Here is a 27,486-nt window from a genome sequence, read left to right on the forward strand (position 1 = left end):
CTTTCACCCACCACTTCCACTGCATTTGCTAAAGGTTGCGGCCCAGCCCAGGCACACTCACACCCTGACCAGTAACAGAACCAGAGCCTGCCAGGTCGAGGGGCTGCAGTTTTAGAGCACAATTCTGCCCAGAGCACGAGATTACTGCCCCACCTTCTGGAGATCCTGCTGCCTGGAGAATGCCCAGCTGCCTCCGCTGCTATCCAGCACCAGGAGCACCAATATCACAGGTGCCATCAAATCTAGTATATCTCATAGTGACCATATGAACAGCTGATATGAACTCTGCCCCAGCCTTTGCCATCGTCATCATCTCCACCACACATGAGCCCATTGCTGAAGTCACAGTTTCAACCCATCTTGCTGAGGGTCTTCCTCTCCTTTACTGACCCTCCATCTTTCCAAGCATGATTGAAAGACCATGACTTGGATCAAGGTCACAACTGCACATTCCAACAGCAGGGTCTCAATGGGATAATCAAGAGCCCAGGGTTTCCATATGGCTACCTTAATCAACTATGCTAACTACATGTGGATCATCACCACCGAGGACCAGCACAGGACCCAGGTGTTCCAGTCCTTTGTCCTGGCAGAGGACTTGTCATGCCAGTGTTTGATTACCTGTCACAGCCAGAAGAAGACCAAAGATGGCCAACCTAAGCACTGTGCAGAGCTTGCTGCCTTAGAACCTGCCTTCAGACAACCTTGGTTGCAGTTCTTCTACTGCCATTACTATGCTTTTTTTAACCACAAACAGGTCTGTTCACCACTCTGGAAGCTCCATCTCAATTTGTGGAAGGAGAAAATAATAATAATACCTACTTTGAGATATAATTAGACCATCTGGTTGAGAGGAAGAGGGAAATGATAGCAGTGTTAGAGCCTAAAGCGCTGCCCCCTGGCCAAGGTCATTCACTGCTAGGGCACAAGGTCCAGATTTCAGAAGAAGTTGGGGAGGGGGGGGTCAGGGATGGGATGTCTTGCCCCTGTGGAGAGCCACCCGGCCCCTGGGGAGTGCCACTTTGTCCCTGAAGTGACTGACAGCACTGTGAAGAGAGCCAACTGGCAAGGGAGAGCCCTCAGGCCCCTGGGGAAGACCGCCTGGCCCCAGGGAGAGCTGCAAGGCCCTTGGGGAGTGTTTCCTGACTCCTGGGGTAAGCCACCCTGCTTCTGGGGAATACCACCTGGCCCCTGGGAAAAGTTGCCTGGCCCCTGAGATGTGCCTTTTGGCCCTTGCGGAGAGCCACCTGGCCCCAGGTGAATACCGCCAGGGCCCTGGGAAGAGTCACCTGGCACGGGAGAGCCCTCTGGCTCCTCAGGAGCACCACTCAGCCCCTGGGGAGCACCAGTCAGCCGCAAGGGAATGCTACCTGGGCCCTGGAGAGAGTCTTCTGGCCCCTAGGAAGAGCCACATGCCCCCTGGGGAGTGTCATCTGACCCCTGGGGAAAACCACCTGGCAGGAAAGGCTCCTAGGGAGTATGGATCAGCCACAGGGGAGAGCCCTCAGACTCCTGGAGAGAGCACCCCACGCGCTGGGTAATTCACCTGGCTTCTGGGTAAAGTCACCTGTTGTGTATGAGGAACTTTATCTAAACCACTTTCCTCCAAGTTTTTTCTCTCTAGGCTTGTTTCCTTTCCTATAGGTAACCTGAATACTGAGTCTTTTTCCAGAACCTGACAAAAGGGAAATATAACTACCAGCTAAGAAAGTGAAGGTGGATGGAGTCTCAAAGTGGAGCAACCCACTCCCACAGGACTCCTCCATGCAAACACCTTGCAGTCCAGAGGGAAGACATCATGAAAATATCCTCTAACTGAACAAAAAGTCATGTAACTTCAACTCAAGACCTTTAGTAAAGTGTTAAGTGGGCTCCCCTTCCCCTTCATCTCAATGCCCCTGTTCAGCATGGATCAGCCAGAGAATGTGTGTTCTTATTCCCAAATTGGAAATGCACAAATGAAAAATACAATCTCTTTGTTAAAAAAAATAAAAATTAATCACCATTGGACTAACATAGCCCTGTCTTTTCCTGTCTCCACCAGATCACCAAATCTCACTTCCTTTGCTCATGCCCTCCACCCACCAACTTCTGCCACCCTGAGATTTCATTCCTGCCTGTCCTCACCCTTCTGATGCCACCCCTTACCCCCTAAGATACCAATATGTGCATTTTACAATTAAGCAAACAAAAGAATCCTATATGGGAGATAGGGAAAGGGAGTAAAGGCTAAATAGGAACAGAATGCATTAAAGACAAAGTAAAGAACAGATATCATTTGTAAGCTGAGGCTGTGTATATTTAAATATTTTCTTTTAAAAAGTTAAATGAATAGAAGTAGGAATACAAATCTTTTCAATCTTTTATCTGACTCATTTGCTTTGGACTTATTTTCAGGCAATCAATACCCTGTTTGGTGAAGTAGAAGGTCAATGAGGGTGAGAGGGAAGCCTCAGTAAAAAAGATTGACAAACTAGCTGCAGTGATGAACTCAGACACACTGCTAATTGTGAGAACAGCAAAGGACTGGGCAGCTTTTCATTCTGTTGCCCATAGACTATCATGAATCGAATCAACTTGAAGGCATCTTACAAAACTTAAATTAATTGAAGTATTTTTTTATAACAACACAAAATATGGGGGGAAACTTGATATAATAATAAAAAAATATGATAACAATTTTGTGATACACTATGAATATGTGAAGAATAAGATTATAGACGATTTTATGTATCAAGCAGTGATTTAATGCCTGAAAGTTACTGTTTAATTCTTCACCACACCAAGTAAGACCTGTATGACCTTGAGTGATCTACCTAAAATCCAGGCTTCTGACTCTTTTTCTGTATACTTCTAGTGATACTCACTACCTGGGCTGTTAAAACATTAAATAGACATGCAAGATATAAACTGCTTTGTTTAGTTTCTAACACATAATAAATGTTGTTGTTGTCATGTGCTGTTGAGTCATTTGAGACTCATAGCAACTCTATGAACAACAGCCCTAAACCCTGCTCTGTCCTATTCTAATCTCACTGTCTGCAACACAGCCACCCCAATTACCCCAGTCACTGAATCGATCCACCTCATAGAGTGTCTTCCCCTCCTGTGCCGTCCCTCCACCCTCCCAAGCATGATGTCCCTCTCCAAGGACCAGTCCCTCCTTGCAACATGTCCCAAGTATGTCAGAAGAAGCTTCAGAATCCTTGTCTCCAAGTGTTGTTGTATGTACAACACGTGATAACCTAGAATAATTACGATAATGAATGATAGCTATTACTGTATTGATCAACTATATGTAAGTCGTCTACAATTGGTGCTCTAAAAGAAAAGACAGAGTTTTGATAAACTAATTCAATTCAACTCACTTATAGATGACCTTCCAGTGAACTTTCAAGAGGCCTCATTGTCTCTTGAAGCAGCTGGTGAATTCAAACTGCATTCTTTTGAGTTGGCAATGCAACTCTCTATCCACTAAGCCACCAGAGCCCCAAAACATCAATTTCATCAGTGAAACAGTTATTAAATTAATAGAGCTTAGAGATAAGTACACAAATCATAATATGTGTTGTATAAAGATAACAGTTAACTCGTGCAAGGACTGTTGTGTTCTTAGACAGCCAATTCAAGAGCGAAATGAGGTAGCTAAAGTGACATAAAAGGATGCATTGTATACTCTTGTATTAAGTATTAAACTTGATGTATTTCTGGAAAATTTTCTCAACAAAAGAAAGGAATCTGAAGCTTAACATGTTGTTGCTCTGCCTCACCGAGTTTTGTGAGCTGCCAAAGGCTGCTGAAACAGGTTAGTCAATTATGTCTGCCAAAGCAATTAAAGCAAATTCAATGGGCCATTAGCATGCCTTGATTTCTGCATAGTCTGGTGACTTCAGGGATGTCAATATTACATGAAAAGAGGATCTGTGTCTGCACCAATATGGAATCTCCCTTCAACACCTATGAGGTTTTCACTTGATCTCATTAGCTACTGCCTAGCTCGGTAATATGCTGTGAACTAAGTAGTGGAATTGGCCTCCTATGTATCATCTATGTCTGCAGTTTGCTGATCGCTATCCAGGAAAATAATTCCTTTATCTGCTGGATGATCTGTGGTTGAACAAAATCATAGATGCAGCCCCAGTTTCTGAGCAGTAAAGACATTTCAGGTTGTGCTTTGCTTACACAGTGCCTTCTTTCATTAAGGCAGCACCATGGGATGTTCATTCAACCCTCATGTGTCCTTCCTGGTTGAACAAGCTAGAGTTTAACTCATGGGCATGTCAACTCGTTTATTTTGGAAAAGATATCATTGCTTATGTCTCATATTATTTGATTTTCATAATATTCACTTGATCTATGAGAAAATACTATTTAACTTACTTGCTAAAAACTTGAAAGAGAAGTTGTTTAAAATATGTATGCTTAGGAATGAAAAAATCAGTGCTAGAAGAGATCATTTTCTTTTTTTTTTTTTTTAAGAACACTAGTTTCAAGGACAGAAGCCAAGACCCAGAGAGACTCTGTAATTTTTTCCAAGCTCACAGCAAAGCTGGGTCAAGAATCCAGGTCTCCTGTATCTCTGGCATGTAATCCCCCTGTTGAATCATACTCTCTCATTAGGACTTTTATAAAAGAAAAAAATTGTGCGGTGCCATGTGTTAGTTTCAGCTAGCTTAGGGTTCTCTTTCTAAGAGGCAGGATTCGAGAAGATAAACTTATTTTGTCCAATGTCAACCTTAAAGCTTACCTTTTGAATAAATAAAGTTCAGGGGAAAAAAGAGCAACCTTTTCCCACTTCAGTGTAGAATTAAATTTTAACATTTCTAGTCTCTCCCTCAAGGCCTTCTCATCAGACTTGAAAATTCCATCCTCGCTGCATTTTACTGGTCCTGCAGGATGCCTTTGCTCTAAGTCATCATTTATATCACATACCGTCATTAGGGAGTGCAGCTACAGAGAACATGGGTCTTGGCGATTGTAATATTTCTGTCTACCCCTTCTTAACTTTTCTGTAGATTTAGTCAGATTTTAATATTACAGTTATATAATAGAAAACACTTCATTCTTCCTAGGGTGCTGTCTAGAGTAGAATGATCTAGAGCATGCTTTTCCTAAAGAATATGAAGCTATTTACTATAAAGTTTAGAATCAATATAAAACAATATTAAGATTGTTAAAAAGGAAAAAAAAAAGATTGTTGAACTTATTACAGTAAGGCTTAAGTTCCAATTTGAAAGTGCATAATGGCACTTTTATCCTAGAGCTATATTTCCAGGTAATAGTATTCTGCTAAATGGTTAACAGGTTCTCAAAAAAAAAGCATATATACATCTCTCTTTCTCTCTCTCTCTCTCTCTTTTTCATTAAGTCATAAGTGACTTCAGCTGACCTTCCGTTGAGTTTTCAAAATTATTAATTGTAGAGGAAGAGATTGCCCATCGTGTCCTATAGAGATCCTCGTGAATTTGAATTACCAGAGAGGCATAGCCTCTGGACTGTGCTTCCAAGGTTTCCTTCTTCATACTTGTTGTTGTTTTGTGTCACCGAGTCAGAAATGGAAATGACCCACAGCTGACCCTCCAGCAGGTTTTCAGAGGCAGTAAATGCATGAGAGGAGATTTTCCATCCTCCCACACAGCAGCTTGTGGATTCGAACCTCACACCTTTGGGATTGCAGTGCAAATTATTTCCACTAGTATTCATATTTATTACAAAAGGCATTGTTGTAATGATGAATATTGAATAACTTGGAAATAATAAGTTTTAATTATAAATTCTAATAATGCCAGGTCATCGACTATATGACTCATAGCAAGTACAGGCTTATATACTTAAGCCCACAGTTACAGTCATCGTGTCACTTTGTCTTGTTGTGGATCTTTCTCTTTTTCTCTACCTTTTCCAGCATGATTTTTTTCCCCCAAAGACTGAATCCTCCTGACAACAAGCCCAAAGTATGTGAGATGAAGTTTCATCATTCTATCATTAAAGTAGCACCCTGATTTTACTTCCTCCAAGACAGACCTATTTGTTCTTTTGGCAGTCAATGAGATATTGAATGTTCTTCTCCAACACACAATTCAAAGGCATTGATTCTTCTTCCATCTTCCGTACTCATTATCAAACTTTCAGGTGCATAGGACAAAAATTGAAAAGAATTTAATAGAATTGAAAAGACCATGTGTGAAAAGGGCAAGGGCCGTATCTGACCTTTACCAACTCCACAAAGGGAAACTATCTCCCTCAACAATGTCAACAACACAAAACTAATTCCAAGGAGGTCAGATATGTCTCCCAAACTCCCACACATCTTTCTACTCATCCCAACACTAATCTTACCGCTTCCCTGGGTCCAAAGTCTGTTGAAATAGCTCACATACCACAAAGAACCATATTAGAGAAATAAAAAAGCTATAATTCAGATTAGTAGTAGAATACACTCAGTGAGAACAGCTTCCAAAATGTGCTCATATGTATGCAGTCTTCAGCCTCACACCTGTCGGCTCTTAGTCCTGCAAATTATGGCTCTCCCTTCATTCTTCTTAGTCCTCCAACAAACTTGGTCAAAAGATTCTTAACTCTAGTTCCATGGCACAGTGGTTCCAAGGTCAACTCTATCTTGTATCAAGTCTCTGGTTTTCTTTTGTTGGCTGTTATTTCTGCTCCTCCCATTGGCCCTTGTCTGACTGGTGAGAGAATCTCTGGTCCTGAAGGACATGTTGCATTCTCTTGCTTCATATTTGCTGGTGATGAGATTCTTGAGTTCTGCTGCTGGATCTGCTCAATTTAATGACAACACTAGCCAATCCACTTGTAGATTGGCAAGACTAGCTAATTCCCTTGTGGATAGGTTTACATATCCTAGTCATATATTCCCACCACCCACGTGGTCAAGTCAGAAGCCAATGGATAGGGAAGCCATTCTGAACAATAAAACCTTAACATCCCACTTGGTTTAGACACATTACAGTCTTTAAACTAACATCATTTCTCTTTAGCACTTTGAAAAGGTCTTTAATGATCAATTTTCCTAACACAACATTTCTTTTGATTTCTTAACTATGAAATGAGAATGTTAATTATAGATCCATCTAAAATGAAATTTTTAACAACTTCAATCTTTCCTCCATCTATTATGATGTTACTTTTTTATGGTGAGAATTTTTTAAAATATTGAAATATAATGCATATTGAAGGCTGTAGTGAATTGTTAATTCCACATAATCAATCTCTTGATTCTCAGAGAATGTTTTCATTGGATTTATTTTATTTTTGTTCTGTTTACAAACTTACTATCAGCAGTGAAGTACTTGTTGCAGTTGACAAATGAATGTAGTTCTGATAAGAATGTATGGTTAATATTTTCATTTACGATAACGTAGAACTTCTTTGACACTAGTATTCATGGAAACAGATTGTCAGGACTGTCTTCTGTGGGTTTGATTCACCAATCTAATTTAGGAAAGCCATGTAGTAGGAATTAGGAATCTATATGGAACTCAAACTTCATTTTCAAAGATATATATGCTAAAAATATACTTTTTAAACTTATTTCCTTTAAGAAAGAATGAAATAAAAGGGTGTTAAGCAAATAGTTATATCATAAATTTCACTTATTATAAATCCTCTTTCATACTGGCTGATGTTGTTAGGGGCCATCAAGTCAGTTCCGTCTTGTAACAACCCTTTTATTAACAGAAGAAAACACTGCCTAGTCCTGAGCTCTCTTTAAGAGTGTTGCTGTATGTTTGAGCTCATAGTTGCAACAAATGTGTCATTCTATCTCACTGAAGGGCTTCTTTTTACTGACAGACTTTACTAAGCATGTCCTTCTCCATGGACTGATCTCTGCTGATAAAATTTTAAAGCGTATCCTCTAATGTTATTTATTTATGTTTCAGTTAAATAACTTTTTTTCAAGGAAGCATATTTTCTATAACACAGATTAAATCAATTTATTCTTTTGAGCACAAAAAAAAGCATTTTATATCATAGAGAATATAGTCAATTAATTGTGCAATGTGTAATTGCATTTAATGCTGATAATCTTTATCATTATTCTGTAACTTGAGTAGAAACATGAATTATGTCTGTTCTGTTTCCTGGGTACTTAGGAGGCATGTAATAAGTATATGTTAAACATATGAATTTAATTAATTAGTTAATCAGATTGACTCAGAAGGAAAGTTCTACCAAAACAGCCACCAGCTCTGGTGGCCTAGTGGCAGGACGGCACGCGGTTTGACGGGTGGGAGAAGGATGGCAATCTTCTCCTATGATATTAACCACCTGTGAAAATCTACAAGAGGGTCAGCTAGGGGTTAACTCCGACTCCATGGTACATAACAACAAAAACAACCACACTCATGCATATTTTTTACAACAAAATCTCTTAATTTTTCTGTCTATTTGAGGGGATGAAAAATGTTAATTTTACTAAATCAAATTCCTTCTGTAATAGAGTTTTAAATGACTGAAAAAATGAGTTTGGCTGCTTGAAGGGTTTTTTTATTATAATAATTTACAAATCTCATTAAGTTTTGTTATTGTTTCCTCAATTCCAAATGCACAGCTGTCACCAGAATGGCATGCTTGAGTTAGAGGGTGTTAAAAACCACTTGTGGGGCAGCTTCTGATCCCTTTTTTGGTATTTATAGTGAAACTTTTTTTTTCTTGATTGCATCTTTTACAGTGATTAGCTGCCATACGTTATTGCCTAATTAATGAAAAGGAAATATGTTCTATAAAGTTCAGCTGTATTTCTCTGAATCACAAAGAATATTTACTGTTCAGCCAGATGTACAAAGATTCATACACATGCATAAACACACAGGAACTACATTTCATTTTCAAATTTAAAATGGAAATTTTGAATATACTGGGATTTCTCCCCTACTCACAAACTGGCCCTTTGCTAATGAATCATTTGGTCACTTAATGGCCACTTTAAAATTAAATTTAGCTTTAAGTGTTACCATCAGTGCAACCATCTTTAACAAGTAAACAGCCAACTAAAATTATGAAAATTTTATATGTGAAAGTTACCATTGATCTATCACAAGCTCTACAACAGCTTTGAGAACAAGACTCGTGGTATCAAGCTTTTCTTGCAGAAATGACAGAAAGAAATACAAATACAAATTGGAGAGCATGACTACAAAGCCACAATACTGTTTTTCTGTGTCACTAAACATCTGTCTCCTCATTTTTCGGATACATTGTGTGTACTCTAAATGAATACAGAAAGAAACATTCTATTAAGTAGTCAAACTACCATATGGACTAAAGCTGATATACATTTCAGTAACAAAAGTATTAATTTGTTTTTTTGTAAATCAACTTCAAGTTTTGTGTTCTATGTGCACATACTGATTGATCTTCATAGGACCACTATGAGTCGTACTTGAATCAATGGCACCTAACAATGACCAACTGAGTAAATAAAATAGGTTCCTGACTTCAGACTTTTCCATCTCCTGATCTCCTGACTGCTGGTACCAAATGTAGTGACTGTGGATCCAAGGAAGATGAATAATTGGAAGAAAAAAAAAGAAAATAATTCTCTTGGCATTTCTGAAGCTGTAATAACTGAAAAAAACAAATGAAAGCCTTGAATTGCAAAACTGAAAGATAACATGGGCAACATCTTGAATGATCCAGGGAGCACACATAGATACACAAGAAGTCATATACAGAATCACTGTACCAAAAAGAACCAGTCAACACTGAAATATTTCAGGAACAATAACAAAGGCATCATAGGGCTACCTATGTTGATCTAGTGGACAGAATGTTGTTACCAAGCCCAAGGTGGGTGATTTTAATCTGTGGCCCTCAGGCCTGGTTTTGATTTTGGTCAAACATTCTTCTAGGTGGTATAGCACTGGTCTGTGCTTTCCTCTACAGAGGTAACTCGTGTTTGCTCTGATGCTAAACATTGTGACACTGATGTCACAAATGTGATAATGGTTACCCATGGTGGACAATGTTTGGTGGAGCTTCGCAATTAAAACAAGCTTGGAAACAGAAGTGGCATCCACTTCCAAAATGGCTTGCCTCTGGAAACTCTTATGAACAGTGCTCACGCCTTTCATTCATAGAGTTGCTATGAGTTGTCTACGACTTGACAGCACTTAACGACAACAACAACCATATGATCAAGATCCAAAGGTAATGAGGAAGATGTTTAAACTACACTGAAGGAATTGGCAAGAAATAAGGCCCTGGGAATCAATAGGATATCAACAAATATGTTTCAAATGACAGATGAAGCCCTGGATGTACTCACCAATCTATGCTAGGAAGTTTGGAGGACAACTGCCTGGCTGACTGATGGGAAGAGATTAGTATTTGTTTCCATTCTCAATAAAAGTGACCCAATAGGATGAGGAAATTATAAAAAAAATATCATTAATGTTACATGCAAACAAAACACTACTGAAGATCATTCAAAGATATCTAGAACACGTGATAGGCAGGAAATTGCCAGAAATTCAACCTGGATTCAGAATAGGTTGTGGCACCAACTGTCAAAGTCAAATTGATCCTGGCTGAGAACAGAGAATACCAGAATACGTGTTTGTGCTTTATTAATTATGTAAAGGCATTTGACCTTTAATCATCACAAGTTATCGCTAATACTGAGAATGGAACTTCCAGAATACTTGATTGTTCTCATGCAAAATCTATACATAGAACAAGAAGCTGTTGTGCAAACAGCAAGAAAATACTAGTTGGTTTACAGTCAGGAAAGGCGTGCATCAGGATTGTATGCTTTTTCTGTATCTATTCAATCTGTATGCTGAGCAAATTATTCAAGAGGCTGGACTCTATAAAGAAAAAACTATGTAGCATCAGTATTGAAGTAAGATTCATTAATAATCTTTGGTATGCAGATGACACAACCTTGCTTGCTGAAAGTGAGGAGGACTTGAAGTATTTGCTGCAGAAGGTCAAACTGTATCTTTAAATATGGGTTGCATCCCAACATTAAGGAAACAAACATTCTCACCACTGGACTGAGAGGTGACATCATGATACATGGAGAAAAACTGAAACTGTCAATGACTTCATCTTACTTGGATCCACAGATAATACACTTGGTACTAACAGGGGATCAGGAGACAATGCATTGAGAAAGTTTGCCATCAAACACCTCTTCAAATTACTGAATAGCATTGATGTTAGTTTGATGACTAAATTGTGCCTAATTTAGGCCCTGGTCTTTTCAATCACATGCTATGCATCTGACAGCTGGACAATGACTAAGGATGACAGAAGAAAACTTGATGCCTTTGAACTTTGGTGTTGTAGAAGAGTACTGAATATCTCGGGAACTGCCAAAAGAATACAGATATGTCTTGGAGAAGATGCATCAAGAGTCCTTATAGACAAGGATGGCACAGCTTCATCTTCATACTTTGGTCATGTTTTGGAAGAGGTTATTATTAAGGAGGAAGGACAGTGAAGGAGAGAAGAAGACCCTCAATCAAGTGGATTGATTCAGTGACTGCAGCAACGGGCTTAAGTGTGCCAGAGATTGTGAGGTTGGCACAGGATAGGACAGGGTTCAGATCTACGGTTCGTTGGTTCTCAGTGAGTCATAATCATCTCAATGGAATCTAAGAACAACAACCAAGTGAGTTAATTTCCTAATAGCCTTTGTGTTTCTGTGAGAACTTGCAGCAAATTTGGAGCCCAAAGAGAGAAATCATAAAAAGATGGCTGAGGGAGAAGGAATAATTAAAGTTAGAAATGATGGAATGGCACCAGAGTTTGGAAAGTTTGACATACGGGACATTTTTAACCTCTGCCTCACAAGAACCCTCACAGGAATTTTGAACTAATCCTTTTAAAGGAAATTATTCATAAACATTATTTTGGCAGAATTTTAGTCCTAGCTTGTAGTCATGCCACTTCTCTATCCAATGCATTTCTACTTGGTTACAGGACTGCCTTCTTGGTATAAACTAGCATGAGGAATGATCAGGAAAGAGGACAGAAGAGACACGGAAAATAAGATTTAAGAGCAAAGATCAGAAAAAAATAACACAGCAAAGATGACTTGGTGATGATTTGAAATATTTGTATGATTTTTATATTGGAGATGAGAAGTAATATATAATAAGAAATATCATTAATAGAAGATAATATGAAATTGAGATGACTTTTCTCATGCCAGTCCCAGCAAAAAAATCTAATGCTGAGGGCTTTCCTTCTATACAATCAACACCAGTTAGATACCATATCTTTATTTGTATTTTTCAGTCTCCACTCTGTACTTGAAAGAGGGAAGATGGCAAATAACTGCAAAGTTTGGAAGAAGCTCATAAAAACATCTAGGCACAGAATGCATCACCTCTACTAAATAATCCATGGACAGTGTGCAAATTTTCATTGAGAATCAAAATATCAGACAGCACCATAATGAGATTAGCTGCATTGCCCTGCAGTTGCAGAATTCAATTCTTTCTGATAAAACAGACAGACGTCAGTTTGGCTCTTTAGTATGAGTGACATTTGATATTCAGCAATTTCTCCATACATTTCACACTTTCTTTAAATACAAGAACCTTAAACCTGTTTGCACCGGCCTCCTTAAGATCTTACCTCTTCCCTTTTTACCTTTGCTTTTAGCACAAGCAGTTTTATCTTGCCTGTAATTTCTGTATGATCTATTCCAATTGCATATGATAGATGCCCTAGTTACTGCAGAACCTCCTTTTGGCTCTTGAGAGTCTTTCTTTAGAATTTTTTTTCCAAAGAGAAAAGTGAATGGGGTGGGGAAGCAGGGAGGAAAATATGCAATAATAAATTAACAGAAATCCATGTTCTCTACAAACTTTCATTAAAATCTCAACAAAAAAAACAATAAAGGTATCTTTCAAAAAATATCTTAAAATAAAAGTCTTTCTGTTTTAGCAGAAGCTGTGTGTGACAAATCAAATCTTACTTTATAAAATCTGTTTACAAGTTAGATTTCAAAAGCATATTCTTAAAATAAAACACAAACTTAGAAAGTTTGCAGGTGTTTGTACTGCTTCAGAAAGTTTGAAAGCGTTATTTACAAAGAAGTACAAATAAGTATTGAGATAAGAATATAAGAACATAGTTCTTACTTTGTTCTATGCATTAATGCAAAAAGAGAGAAATGCAGTATTTCTAAATATAAGTTTAAAAAGCTGTTGTGATTGTTTTTGAGTGCCTTCACCTCTGTCAACTAATAGGCACCTTCTATTCAGGAGTTCCAGTGACAAAGTTCATGAGAAATTGCGCTGCTAACCCAACCTGGTGCTTCTCTGCTGGTTCAAATACGCTAGCCATTCTGATGGAGAAAGATGGACAATCTCCTCTTGTGCTGTTTATAGGCTCAGAAAACCCACTGGAGGGTCAGTTATGAGACTCAATGGTAATAAATGAGTGAGTGACATATAACACTGTCCTTTGTTTAAACAACTATCTCTTAGTTTATGTATAAATTCATGTGAGCATAATTAAATGCTCTGAAATTATATTTTTTCCTCATTCTTTCCATAATTTTTTATAGTCTACACAGTTGAATTCCTTTATATAGTTGATAAAACACAAATAAACATCTTTCTAATAGTGTCTGCTTTTAATCAAGATCCATCTACCATTAGCAATGATACCTTTCATTCCACATTTTCTTTTAAATATTATTTGAAGCTCTGGTGGCTTAGTGGTAAGAAGCTATGCTGTATTTTCAAAGGCCTGCTGTTCAAATCAACCAGCTGCTTCATGTGAGAAAGATGAGCACTCTCCTTCTGTGAAATTTCCTGCTTTTGAAAACTCACTGGAGCGTCCGCGATGGGTGTTTCGAACTTCATGGCACACAACAACATATTGGTGTACCATTATGTTTTTGTTGAAGATAATTTAACTCCGGTAAACCCACAAGAGCAAACCTCCATCACCAAATATAAGAGGACTGCCTATAATTAATGCCCATAACAGTTGGTTCACCAGAAGCCTTTCTCTCTAGAACACAATGAGTCAAGTATATGATCTAAAATCAAATTGCGTGTCAGGGTGAAATATTTTCTCCTTAGCTATAGAATTTCCATGCTGACCAAATCACTCATGAGGTTTATCTATAAGAAGAGAAATGTGGCATCAGAATTAGAAAAAGATTCATGAACAATCCATGTTACTCAGGTGACACAATCTTGCTTGCAGAAAGTGATGGAAATTTTAATCACTTGCTAGAGAAGATTAAAAATCACATAGCCTTCAGTATGGGTTACGTCTGAACATCAATAAAACAAAAATCTTCACTATGTACCACTAGGAGTTCTGGAGACCTAGTGGTAAGAAGCTGCACTGCATTCCCAAAAGAACGTGGTTCAGCTACGGCAGCTGCTCTGTGGGAGAAGGATGGACAATCTCCTGTGCAATTAACTGCCTCTGAAAACCCACCAGAGGGTCGGCTATGGGTCAGCTCCTCGATGTTACACAACAACAATCAACGACAGCTGGACCACTAAGTAAAATCAGAATGGTCTGAGATTCTAAGGTTTATCATTCAAAATGTCTTTCCTAGACAATGATTAACTCTTCATTTTATGCTGAAGTAGTTATTGTATTAAGGAGAGAGGATTAGGATGAGGTAAAAGTCCCATCCTACTAGAGGCTCATGGAACCTCAGTATGGAGAACCTCTCTTATGGAGGCACTTATTTTAAACAGATTGTCTACAACACATGTGAGTCTCTGCAAAACTGGCCTGCATTCTTATAGTCACATGGGTCATTCCCCTAATTGGTTTGACTCGCTGGGATACCTTCCAGTGAACCACTGAGTCCCAGGAAAATAGAGGAACTGGGAAACTGAACAAAGAAGAAGCTGTAGCTGTCAAAAATCATGGAGCTACACAGCACTTTGGGACAGTGTTGACTTGACTCTTCTTGCAACTAGTTTGCTACTAATCTTAACAGAACTAATTATGAATACAATTGGTGTCAGAGTAGTGGAATTCTCTAAAGGTCAAGAATCTCTGGTAACATGGGTCTTTGGAGAAAATGGCAAACAAAAGGGTAAGAAACCTTTGGTCTCTGGCTTAGACAAGAAATATCCATGTATTACTGAAACTATTATATTGCAGTCAGTTGTTCTTAGGTGCCATTGAGTCCAGTACGACTCATAGTGACCCTATGAGCAAAAGATCTGAAACCAGTCCTGTCTTGCACCATTCTCACACTTCCTGTCACACAAGAGCCCAGTTGCAGTGGTCACCTTGTCAATCCACCTGGTTGAAGGTCTTCCTTTCATTTGCCAACCCTCAACCCTTCTCAACATCCTGTCCATCTCCAAGGAATTGCACCTCCTAGCAATATGCCCAAAGTATGTGAGGTGAAGCCTCTTCATCTTGCCTCCAAAGAGCACTCTGACTGAACCTTCTCTAAGACATATCTATTCATTTTCTTGGCCATCCATAGGAAGTTCAATGCTCTTCTCCAACACCATAACTCAAATGCATAAATTCTTTTTCTGTCATCCTTATTCATTGTCCAGGTCTCGGGCACAGTCAGCTACAGACAGCAAAAGTTACTCATGATATATGGTGTTAGTGGATCTAACTCCTGAGAAGCTGGTTAATTGTATACATACAGAAATACAGAGTAATAAGGGAAAAGTGACATTTTAAATTCCTTGAGTTTTGCTATCATTGGTCATAGTATACACAAGGGACAAGAACGTAGGAACCAAGATGACTGAAACCAGAACTTAACAAAGTCCTACCAGGGCATAGTTATTCCTCGTAATCTCAGGTTCTACTTGGAAAGAAAAAATCATGAGGAAGCAACCAGACACACTTCTCCAACCTGTGGTCACAAAAATAGTAGTCCAGGACCAGATGGGCAGGAGAAAGAAATCATTTTAACTAGGGGATATGGAACAGAGGATATGTAGATCATTATAGACAGCTTCCCAAGGAACCATTACTAAAATGGATTGTAAGAGTGGTGAATTCAGGGGCAGCCTCTGTGCTTTTATATGCTACAAAATGAAAGAGAATGTTTGGGTTAATACAGACCCACAATTATCTATATAATGCTTACAAATGACACTACAAGAGTTGGAAACAACCTAAGTGCCTATCAACATATGAATGGATAGAGAAGCTGTGGTATATTCACACAATGGAATAGTATGCTGTATTGAAAAACAAGGAACTCATGCAATATTATTCAAAATGGGTGACCCTGGAGGACATTATGCTGAGTGAAGTATCTCAGTTGCAAAAGGGCAAATGCTGCATAGTGCCACTGTTGTAGAATGAGGCTGACATCAGGGTTGGGGTGAGACTAGAAAAATTTAATAAATTATGTATACTGCGTTGAAACAGATGAGGGAGAGAACAGTTTAGAAGCAATATATGATTGGGCATTATGGTTATGACAAGAGTCCAGAATGAAGGCTGCATAGTGGAGTGTACTATAGGAGGTGGGAGCAGGATTGTATACCAATGAAAGAATTTTTCTTTTACTTTTCAAAGAGAACGAACCGGAGGGGAGGGGTAGGCAGGGAAAAAGTGCAACAATGAATGAATGGAAATCCAAAATATCTGTAAACATTCATTAAAATTAATAAAAAATAAAATAAAATAAAAAATATTAGGCCAGAAGGTGCAATTAACTTGATAGAGTGAATTAGATATATCTTTAAATTTGTTTCTTTCTCCAAGGAAAATTTCCCCTTTCCTCTTATATGCAAGCCATGTTACAATGTCTTTATGACACTGAAGATGTTCATCCAGTGAATATGACCCTGACAGAGGCCATGGCAGAGATGATAATCATGGGAGCCCCTCTAACCTGAACACCTCATCTAGCTTTGCTACTGGAGAACAAGGCAACAATTGAAGAAGTTATGTCAGCTCTATTAAAAAGGCTTCCCATTATGAGCGTTAAGGATAAGATGAGAATAAGGATGATTAACAGATAAATCACAGAAGACTACAGGGAAAAGATTTATCCCAGTAGTGTGGATATTTTGGGATGGTTACTTGCCATGTTATGTGCCATCGAGACACCTGTGACTCATAGTGACCCCATGTGCAATAGCCCTAAAACATTCTCTATCCTGTGTCAATCTTATTGTCTCTGACAAATCTACTCCCATTACTCCAGTCACTAAATCAATCCATCTCATTAAAGATCTTTTTCTCTTACGCTGTTCCTCCAACCTCCCAAGCATGACGTCCCTCTCCAAGAACTGGTCCTGCCTTGAAACATGTCCTAAGTATGTTAGACAAAGCTTCAGAATCCTTGCCTCCGAGGAGCAGCCTGGTCTCCCCAGATCTAGGGTGAACCTTTGTGTTCTCCTAGAACTCCATGATATATTCAATACTCTTCTCCAGTACCACAACTCAAAGGCATCAATTCTCCTTCTGTCATCACTAATCATTGCCCAGCTTTCTGATGCATAGCAAGTAATTGCAAAGACTATGAGCTGGATCAGGTGCACCTTAGTCTCCAGGCTGACGTTGTTGCTCTTCGGTACTTTGGAGCGGTCTCTGACAACAGACTTTCCCAATGTAATCTGACTTTTAATTTCCTGGCTGCTGGTGCCAAGAGTGTTGATTGTGGAGCCAAGCAAACTAAAGCTGTAATCTCTCCATCTCTTCACCATCTATCACAAAGCTGCCAATTAGCCCAATGGTGAGGAACTTTGTTTTCTTGATGTTGAGTTTCAATCCACTCTTTGACCTTCTCCCACAAGTGCTACAAATACTCCTCCATTACAGTGAGCAGGGTTGTGTCATCTACATAGCGCATTGTTGATGTGTCTTCTTTCAATCCTGATGCAACATTTCTACTCATAGAGCACAGCCTCCTGGATAATCTGTCCTGCATATACATTGAGAAGGTATGGAGATAGGACACATCCCTGGTGTACACCCTTCCTAATTTTGAACCATGCAGTGTTTACTTGCTCTGTTCTGATAACTGCATCCTGATAAAAGCACAGGTTTCATATAAGCACAATCAAGTGTTCTGGGATTCCCATTCTTCTCAGAGTCAGCCACAGTTTATTATGATCCACACAGTCAAGCGCCTTTGCATAATCAATGAAGCACAGACAGACATTCCTCTGGTACTCCTGCTTTCAGCTAAGATCCATCTAACTTTAGCTATAATATCCCTAGAACCATGGTCTCTTCTAAATCCTGCCTGCACTTTAGACAGTTCTCTGTTGATGTGCTATTTCCATCATTTTTGGATAATGTTTGGCAGAATCTTGCTTGCATGTGGTATCAAAGATGTTGTTTAATAATTTCTGCATTCTGACAGGTCACCTTTCTTTGGAATGGGAATAAATACAGATCTCTTCCAGTCAGTTGGCCAAGTGGTTGTCCTCCAGATCTCTTGGTACAACTTGGTGAGCATATCCAGGGAAGTATCTGTATTTTGAAATATGTCAATTGGCATGCCATCAATTCCCATGACCTTGTTTTTTGTCAATTCTTTCAGAGCAGCTTGAACTTCTTCCCTTTATTATCATGGGCTCTTGCTCATACTTCATTTCATGGAATTTTTCTGTGTTTGTCAATTCAAATGACTCTGTATACTCTTTCCATCTTCTTTTAATGTTTCCTAGATCATTAAATATTCTGCCCAAAGCGTTCTTAAATATTGCATCTTGAGGCTTGAATTTGTTCTTCAGTTCCTTCAGCTTAAGAAATGCCCAGCAAGTTCGGCCCCTTTAGTTTTCTGACTCCAGCTCTTTGCACATTTCATTATAATACTTTATACTTTGTTTTCCCAAGCTGCCCTTTGAAATCTTCTGTTTAGCCCCTTATTACTTTGGTATGTTCCCTTTACTTAGGCATCTCAGTGCTCTAGTGCAATATTCAGAGTCTCTTCTGACAAACATCTTGGTCTTTTCATCCTCTTCTGCCTTTGTAATGACCTTTTGCTGTCTTTCTGTGTGATATTCTAGATATTCTCCCACAGCTCATCTTTGGTTCCCATGGATTTGATTTTGTTTTCCTTAGCTTCAGTGTAAACTTGCATATGAATAGTTGGTGATCTGTTCCACAGTCAGCACTGGAACTAGTTTTGACAGCTGCTATTGAGCTTCTCAAGCAATCCTTTCTGATCAATCTGATTCCTATGCATGCCTATGCAGGTGAAATCAATGTGTAAAACCTGTGTTTATTTTTCTTATAAAATGTATTTGCATTGAATAAGTCGTTGATTGTGCAAAATTTTATCATTCTATCTCCAGCTTCATTTCTGTCACCAAGTCCATGTTTTTCAACTACTGATCCTACTCTGTTCCCAACTTTTGTATTCCAGTAAGCCATTATTATTAATGCATCTTGATTGCATGTTTAATCAATCTCTGACTACAAATAATGGTAGAAATTTTCTATCTCCTCCTCTTTGGCTCTGCTTGTTGTTGCCTATATTCACAGGACTTCCTTGTATAGATGTTATCTTGTCACTAACAACATTATATTTTAAGACAGATCTAGAAATTACTTTCTTAGCTATGAAAGCAACCTTATTTTTCCTTACCTTTTCATCCCCAGCATAGTAGATCATATGATCATCTGAATCAAAATGTCCCATGTTAGTCCATCTCATTTAACCAATACCTAGTACGTCAATATTTATGCATTCTATTTCTTTCTTAACAATATCCAATTTTTCTGCATTCATGGTTCTCACATTCCATGTTCCAATCACTAATGTCTGCTTACAACTGTTCCTCCTCCTTTGTGTTTCCATACCTGAGGGCTCAGGCGCAGTTATTATATCTGCTGGTCGAACTGTAGTCTATTGTACATAGACTTTTCGAAGGCCTGTTATTTCAGAAGTGGATGGCCAATCCTTCTTCCTGTTCTGTCTTAATTTGAATGCTCAGATTTAAAACATTATCTGACTGACAAGTCTTTTCCAGAAAAAATGCTGATCAAAGACATTTCTCAATTGTAGAAATAACCAATAAATTCAGTGTTGTCCCCGCCCTTGACATGCATGTCTAGAATTCCCTTCTCTTCCCACCTACTCCATTCACCACCTATCTCCTCCTATCCAGCCCTTGATGTGATGGCCTGTATGGCAATCTTTCTGGACTTCTGTGATTCCAAACGCCTCAAGCTGCTGCCAGTTTTTTTCTGCTGCAGCCAATATCTCTTGAGTTTACGAGTCTGTAAGTCCAAAAACCAGGTAGTAGTACCAGGGAAGACTTCCTATCTCAGACAGTTCTGAAGAAAAGTGCTTTGCTTTGAACTTCTGCTTCAGAATTGATTTAGGGCCACAGCAGACATTGATGGAGTTGACACAAAGATCCTAAGGCAGCAATACAGGAGGTTGAGTGGACTAATTAAAACTCCTTTTGTTCTCCAAACATCAGGAAGACCTAAACAAGTATCTTATTCATCCTAATCATGAGGTAATTAATTATGAGAGAACTCACTTAGAATCTCTTGAAGCAGAAGCTCAGCTACTTGATCAAGTTATGGATTGATGGGATGACCAAGGTCTTCAGGTCCAATCTTCAACAAGGGATCTGAGGCCATATGTGCATGGGTGGGAAGAATGCACTAGGGGTGAAGAAGAAACATTCTAGGGGCCTCTGAACACAGGAGCTCAATGGACTCTAATTCCCAAACCTATTGATACTTTTCCTTTTTATTAGATTTTAACCAAAGTTTATACAGAACTTGGATTTCCATTCATTCATTGTTGCATATTTTCCTCTCTGCCCACCCTGTTTGCTTTTCTTTTCTTTTTTTCTTTTTTTTTTTTTTTTTTTTTTTTTGCATAGAGAGGAATTTTTATTCACGGATACAGTGATCAGAAGGTATGGGGAAATAGGAGTGTTACTGCTTATGGAGCACTGAGACTAGTGATGGAAGAGAAACATGTATTGGTTAGGGGTAGGATTGAACATCCAACTAATGTAATGGCTGTCAATAATTTTACAGGTCAACTCTCACATTGCTGTTGAGTCAGAACTTACTCATGGCTGGCCTCCAGTGAGATTTTATTTAGACACTGTAAATCATAAATGAGGAGATAGATTGCCCACCATTCTCCCTTGGAACAGCTGGGAATTTGAATGACATATCTTTGGGCTATTAGTGCAGCTCTTTTTTTAATTAGTAAATTTTATTATTTTTAATGAACATTTACAGAGATTTGGGGTTTTCATTCATTCATTGTTGCACTATTTTCTCTACCCTCCTCCCCAGTTCGTTCTTCCCCCCCCCGAAAGTCTGTTTTAATTTTCCAATTACCACAGTGCTTGTCAAAGCCAGTTCCGATTAATCTCCTTTGTCAGTGTGTCCTTTGCCATTCCCTATCACTCCTCCCTGAGAGAGACTTCACCCTGATTCATAAGGAAAAGGGGATGGCATATTCTCTTAGCTACTTCCTGCTGAAAAGGAACGCTGTAAGTTTCAGGGTGAAGATCTTCTCTCACTACTCTAAAGGGCCCCTTTGGCAAAAAAATCTTTCATTGTTGTACAACCTATTGATAAAATCTTAAAGGACCTAAAGTTGTATTAAGAGGAAATGAAAATGCAGCAATTATTGGGACTAAAGTTTAAGTCTGAGTGAGAATTGGAAAATATAAATAGATGTTGTATGAAGTAGTCACATATCCTCTACCTGATTTTATCATTGGTATGGATATTACGCCTAATTGGGGAAGACTTTCTTTTTTTATTATTATTATTAAATTTTATTAGTTTCAATGAACATTCACAGGGATTCTGGGCTTTCACTCCTTCATTGCCACACCATTCTCTCCACCCTCCTCCCCAGTTTGTTCTTCTTCCCTGCGATCCGAATGTCTGTTTTAATTGTCCAATTGCCACAGTGCTTGTCAAAGTCAGTTCTGATTAATCTCCTTTGTCGGTGTGTCCTTTGCCATTCCCTATCACTCCTCCCTGAGAGAGACTTCACCCTGATTCATAAGGAAAAGGGGATGGCATATTCTCTTAGCTACTTCCTGCTGAAAAGGAACGCTGTGGGTTTCAGGGTGAAGATCTTCTCTCACTACTCTAAAGGGCCCCTTTGGCAGGAGGAAACACATAGACTATTATGGAGATTGATTTTGGAATTTAGATGCACTCTTATTGATTGTGCTTGGCCGTACATGTTCATATCCTTGAAGATGTATCATGGGGGTGTTGCAACTGGGAAGACTTTCTTGACTGTATATTGTAAAACTGAGGCCCTGTAAGCCTGCCATGAGGCCAGTGTTGATTGGACATCCTAAATGGGAACTATTAGTATTGTCTAAGCCCATCCAGGTTTTTAATATTAAGCAATATAAGATTCTTGTGGATAAAAGAAAATAACTGCCTTTTGCAAAGACATATGAAACTTTAAGTGTTGATGCTGACAATTCTCTGTTTTATAACCCTATATGGCCTGTAAAAAGGCGGTGGCTTGTGGATGTTAATTGTACATTATAGAGGCCTAAGTAAAGTAGTGCCACCATTGTCTTCAGTAGTCCCAGTAATGGTATCAAAAGTGCAGAGAATACATCAGACCAAAGGAAGGTAGTGATAGATCTTCAAAATGTTTTGGTTTTGGGTTTTTGGTGGTTCTTTTTTTCTCCTCCATTCCAATCTCAGAAGAGAGCCAGCCACAGTTTGCTTTCACAAAGGAAGGATCTCAAATTACCTTTACAGACTTACCACAGAGTTATCTATATTCACCAGTCTAGTGTCATAACCCGGCCAGAAAAGACTTGGACTTGGTCTAGATATTCAATTTAATTATATATTACATTGATGATATCCTGTTAATACCAAACACTGAAGAACAGACTAGGAATAGTTTTAAAAGAGTAGTTTCCCACATCACTAACAGATTAGTTGATATATCCAGCAAAAATCCAGCATCCTGCCCAAACAGTAAACATCTTAGAAATAACCTGTTCAGGAACCACTTGTGACTTTGCATAGGCAAGCAAGAACAAGCTCCTGTTATTACTTACTCCCAAGACTAAACAGGAGACCTAACTTTTGATTACTCTTTTTTGGATTTTAGAAGACTTATATTGTGACATTGTTAACTCCCATGCATAAAGTTACTCAAAAGAAAATTGTGTTTGAATGGGGACCTGAGCAACTAGCTGAAATATAGAACTCAGTCTCACTCTCCTTGTCTCTAGGCCCTTATAATCCACATTTGGACACAGTTCTGGAAGTATCTGCCACCTGTTCTTATGCAAATTGGAGCTTACTGCAAAACCCTGAGAAGGCTGCCCTGTGGCAATCATGAAGGTTTTGGATAAGGAAATTTCATGGTGAAGTTGCATGATACATGCCATTTGAAAAACCATTACTTGTCTGCTGTTGGACATTGGTTGAGACTACATCAATATGAAACCTGAAATACCCATTGGGTCATGGGGGATGACACATAAACACTCTACTGAAGAAGGTGGTGCCCAAAATAGTATAAAATGGAGATGATTCATCCAGGAAAAAACTACTGGAGGAATGCGGAGAGACATCTACCATATCCATGAGCAAGTATTCTCTTTTTCTTTGGTCCTATCATGGAATATCTGGAGAAACTGCCAGAGTTCATTGTCATATGAACAGTGCTCAATGAATAACTTCATGCTGATCAGTAAAGACCTGCTTAGTAGACAAATGTCAATTCCAAGGTATGTGGACAACATTTGATGTGGAAAACCATCATTAAGCCTCATTATGACCAGTAGATGACAGGACTCTGATCGAGAAAACCAAGAACAATGGACTGGACCACACACATGCTGTCTTCCTAGCAGTGAATAAGGAATTGGGCAAAGGTGAGCATTCATAGACTGGGATTTTTACTAATTGATGGGCAGTGGTTAATGGCTTAGCCATATGGTCAGGCAAATGGGCCATGAAAAACTGGGCTATTAAAAGGATACCACGTGGGGCATGGACACTTTGGGAATTTAAGGGGAACATTAGAGTTGGCCATAATATTGTTCATCAAAAGAAGCTCTTGTCCAGATCAGAGAGTGATTGGGTGCACACCCTTGAGGGAGCCAACTGAGACTATGAAATAAGGGTACCCAGGGGGTGCTTCAGAAATACAAAGATGGGCTCAAACTAGGCATATTCCTCCTTCTGACTCTGAGAAACACACAACATGAATAAAGATTGCTCTACATGCCAGCAAGAGAGAAAATGATTGCAGATGGCTATGGGACAGATTCCCACGGGGGAAAGCCCTGCACATGTTTGGTACACTGATTATATCAGACTAAGGGTACCAGGTGGCTACAAATAGATCCTCAAAGGAATATATATTTACTCTACACTGGGCTTCGCAAATTCTGTAACTGATGCAAATGCCAAAAACACCATTAAAAGGCTGGAACAAAAGATATGTACCAGTTTGGGCCACCAAGTCATACTCCCTCTAACCAAGGAGCATGCTTTAATAACCCACAGAGTGCAGCAATGGTCCAAGAAACATCATATTAAATGAACATATCATGTTGTTGTCTACCACCCTCAGAGTAATGGTCTGATCAAGTATTGCAATGGGCAATGAAAACATTTGTTATGTAAAGCAGGAAGGAATAAGGGTAAGAAGGGCTGGCTCACATGCCTTCAAGAGTGAGAGAAATTGCATAACAAAGAAGATTTTTTCTTTTGCTTTTCAAAGAGAAGAGCGAATTGGGGGAGAAGGGGTGGGTAGGGAGAAAAGTTCAACAATGAATCACTGGAAACCCTAAGTCTCTGTAAACTTTCAAGAAAATTATTTTTTTTTTTAAAAAAAGAGTACTCACACTCAGTATGAGAGGAGCTAACCAAGGTTCAGAGATTCCTATGTTTCTCAGGGATATCTGGAGAAGAAATAGTAGGAGAAGACACTGGTATGACTGTACACGCCTTCCCCACATGATCTGAAAATATTTTCTTCTTGCCAGATGTTGCAGTCCCAAGTCCAGGGATGCAGCTATGGATACCAGAAGCAGGACTGATACCCGAGCAAACAACACTACTGATACTCTTAACAGTGTATGCAAGAATCCCCAAGGTCTAATGAGGTGGAGTGGCCCTTCACTATCGTTCATAAGTTGCTCTGAGTCACGGTTGACTCCGTGGCACCTAACCATAACAACACATATTCTGAAAAAGGTGCCTGTTCACTTGTAAAATTCCTGGTGGTGTAGTGTGTAGCATATCCACCAGCTGCCCCACATGAGGAAGAGGGCCAATCCCCTCCTCTAAACTTTTACATCTTCAGAAACTCAATAGAAAGTTGCTATGAGATCAACTCTATGACAATTAATTTTTGTTTGTTTATATAAGAAATAGTTCAATTCCTTGTCAAAGGGGTCTTGCACATTGCTTTGATGTTGAAGAGGTTTTAGCTCTGCTTCCAGACTGAGATAGACTAAGAATAAATCCTAGTGATCTAACAAAATCAGTCAGTGAAAACTCTGTGGCTCAAATGGTCTGACACAGTTGTGCATAAGCTTGCCAGGAGTCATGGACCACTTGACAGCAATCAACACCATGTCAAACTGCTGTAGATGACACTGGACTTGTTAAACTCTATTGTGAAGAAGTTACCTGTTTATAATTCCATCTAGAAAACTTTCTGATGAGAAATTTAAATCAGAGAAGAGTCTCACGGTCCCTACTGGATCTGAGAGGATAGTTTCCATAGTGACACTACCAGTGTGACGGAGGCCAATTTAAACTGTATTGCTGAACTAGAAACGATGAGTTTCCAATGGCTGCTGTGAGCAAAGGCTTTATTGCTCTTGTTCTGCTGGAGCACATCAATCATCAGGTTAAACCTGCAGGCAGGGCCACTGCCTTTGGTCTGTGCAATGCAGAGGCTTAGACAAACAACTTTAGATTTCACAATGTCACATGTCACATCAAATGAATGTGTGAAGCCTTTTTTTCTCTTCAGCACGGATCTTTTTCTGATTATGAAGGAAAAGAAGAATTTTTTTTCTGGCTGATTAGTTCATTATTTAATCAACAAGTAGTAAACAACCTGTCACAAGCATTTTATAAGGATCAGTTTCTGACTCTCAAATGTTTTTTGAGTGACAACTCACTATTCCAAACCTTTCCTCATAGTTGAAAAAGGCTAAAATTATACTGATACAAAAGTCTGACAACATGCAAAGCCAAATTTAAGAAGGAAGTCTTACTAAGAACACATAGTAAGTTAAGGGAAAGCTACATGGTCAATATTTATGTGAATATAATGAATATTTTCAGAAAAGGAAGTGTGGAGTGGCCATAGTAAGAAGTTTCAATTTTAGGTTTAACTTTTAAAAAAGTTTAAATAGCTTAAAATTGTATGAAATAAGAAAATCCATTTAGTTACTCAAAAGAATAACACTATCACCAAAAACCAAATGAAAAATAAAAGGGGGGGAAAATGAGGTGGCTGTATATCCATCTGCTAGAATTGTATATACTAAGAATGGCTGCACTTAGCCACCGCTAAATGAGACTAGTGCTGTTATATCTGGAGGAACATCCTTCCACTTTGCACATCATTCTTTGCCAATGTGCTGTATGAAATAACCTGGGTTGCTATGATGCTGAACATTGTACCATTGGAGTATTAAATACCAGAATGGTTTCCCAATGTGGACTGTGTTTGATGAAGCTCCCAGTTGTAAAACAGGTTTGGAAACAGGAGTGGTATCCACTTCCTAAATCACATGCCTCTGGAAACTCTATGAACTTGGATAAACAATGATAGCTATATGGAAATGTATTAGGTATTTTGTTGCTATAGAGTCGCTGTAAGTCCATCTCTACTAGATGGCAATCAACAACAACCACCACAATGTAGGAATTGGGAGGTCACTGACCACAACCTGTACAAGCTGTGGATTCTGAGGCGCTATCGTCTGCAGCGTGAGGACTACACGCAATACAACCAGCTGAGCCGTGATGTCCCAGAGCTAGCGCGGTGCCTGCGCAACTTGCCCGAAAATGACCTGTGTCACGTTCGCTCTGCTGCAGCAGTGCTGGTTAAATCTCATGCATTGTGCCTGGTGCCCACACGGGGCTCACTGGAACTCTGCGACTTTGTCACGGCCTCTTCCTCTTACCGCAACCACCTGCCCACCATGCTGCTCAAGCTGTGCATGGCACAGCACCTCCGAGCAGCCATGGCTTTCATGGAGCAGGCCGACGCCGCCTTCTTTTTCACTCCCAGCATGGAGGACTTTGTCACATGAGTGGACTCGTCCAAGATCAAGCGGCATGTGCTGGAATACAATGAGGAGCGTGGTTGGTGACTTCCATCTAGAAGCATAGGGAGACTCCCGCCTTCCATGGCTGCATTTTATAGCTGGGAAAGCTTGGGCCCTCAATGTAAGAAGGTCGGTGGTTCTATCCCTAGTTTTTCAGGAACTTTGATTCTCAGCAGCAGGCCATGTATAGAGCTGGGGATAAGGGGTGCACAGGTGTTTTGGCAAACTGTAAGACTTTGGAGGAATTATTAGG

The 27,486-nt window shown here is 39.3% G+C and overlaps 1 pseudogene; it reads left to right on the forward strand.

Annotated features, from left to right (window-relative positions):
• Positions 1–1,217: 1,217 nt before the first annotated feature.
• Positions 1,218–27,278, forward strand: LOC102850196 (annotated as a pseudogene).
• The last annotated feature ends 208 nt before the right edge of the window (positions 27,279–27,486 follow it).

This window comes from Elephantulus edwardii, unplaced genomic scaffold (genome assembly GCF_000299155.1).
Source record: "Elephantulus edwardii isolate Elephantulus edwardi_28Jun2011 unplaced genomic scaffold, EleEdw1.0 scaffold00119, whole genome shotgun sequence".
Taxonomy (NCBI): Eukaryota; Metazoa; Chordata; class Mammalia; order Macroscelidea; family Macroscelididae; genus Elephantulus; species Elephantulus edwardii.